This window comes from Penaeus monodon, chromosome 28, assembly GCF_015228065.2.
Source record: "Penaeus monodon isolate SGIC_2016 chromosome 28, NSTDA_Pmon_1, whole genome shotgun sequence".
Classification (NCBI taxonomy): Eukaryota; Metazoa; Arthropoda; class Malacostraca; order Decapoda; family Penaeidae; genus Penaeus; species Penaeus monodon.
The window spans coordinates 35130874-35131755 of NC_051413.1; the positions used below are offsets into that span (position 1 = coordinate 35130874).

The 882-nt window shown below is 43.0% G+C and overlaps 1 protein-coding gene across 1 annotated transcript in view; it reads left to right on the forward strand.

Moving 5' to 3' along the window:
• Positions 1-336: 336 nt before the first annotated feature.
• The window catches only part of LOC119591556 (probable RNA-binding protein 19), a gene marked incomplete in the record, with an annotated part of 63063 nt that continues 62517 nt past the window's right edge, over positions 337-882 (forward strand). Inside the window, 1 exon segment of the mRNA XM_037940311.1 lies at positions 337-489.

Below are 882 nucleotides of genomic sequence, written 5' to 3' on the forward strand. Positions count from 1 at the left end.
TATCAAAGCACTTCTCATTTTGAATGCACTGTAGGGAGGGTTTTATCAACGGCAGTGTCAGTTACTAGCGAGACAAAAAAAATCAAGCAAACTGCTACATAGCTAAAGTCGCTAGGTTTTGTGTCAAACCCGCTACATTTACAATACTGTGCTGTGGAGGGTCTCCTTATGCCTACACGAAAAATACACAGGAGGCAAAATTATCACATATCACACATATCCGTGAAATTTTTATAAATAGGGGAATACGAGTAAAATTCCCAATGTCGAACAAATAGTGCCCAATTCTCATCCCTTTTGCAACGGGATGCGAGGCGAGCGCAGGCGGAGTCGGGGTCGTAGGCACTCGAGAGTAACACGTGCGTCGCCTGCTCTACTGTTGTTATTGTCGTGTCGTCTTCGTCGTTGCATGCGAAAGCTGTGCGGGAAATACTCTGCGCTCAGCCAATCTCGTTAGAAAACACTTCTGCATAGTGTCCTAGCTTAGGGGGTGCCCCCACCGGGCACCATGCCGACTCATAGGGGAAAAATCTTCCCCCCAGTGTGATTGATTTTATGGACTGTTTCCTGTCCCAAAAGGGAGAACAAATAAACACACCCCTTCCCTTAAAATAAAAAAAATTTTCTAGGATGGTTTTTGCCCCCCTCCCGGGGACAGTAAAGTTTGCTCTGCTAAAGGGAGATGTTTGCTATATTTAATATGATATGCGAGAGAAAAAATGTAGCTACAGACCACATGACGCAACAGGATTGACCCAAACATGACCCAACATAAAAATACGTGAACTTCTTGTCATCATAATGTATTCAGTGAGAAAGATCATGGTATAGTTTTCCATTTATAGATCAGATTTTTGATAAACCCTTTTTAAACCCGAATTT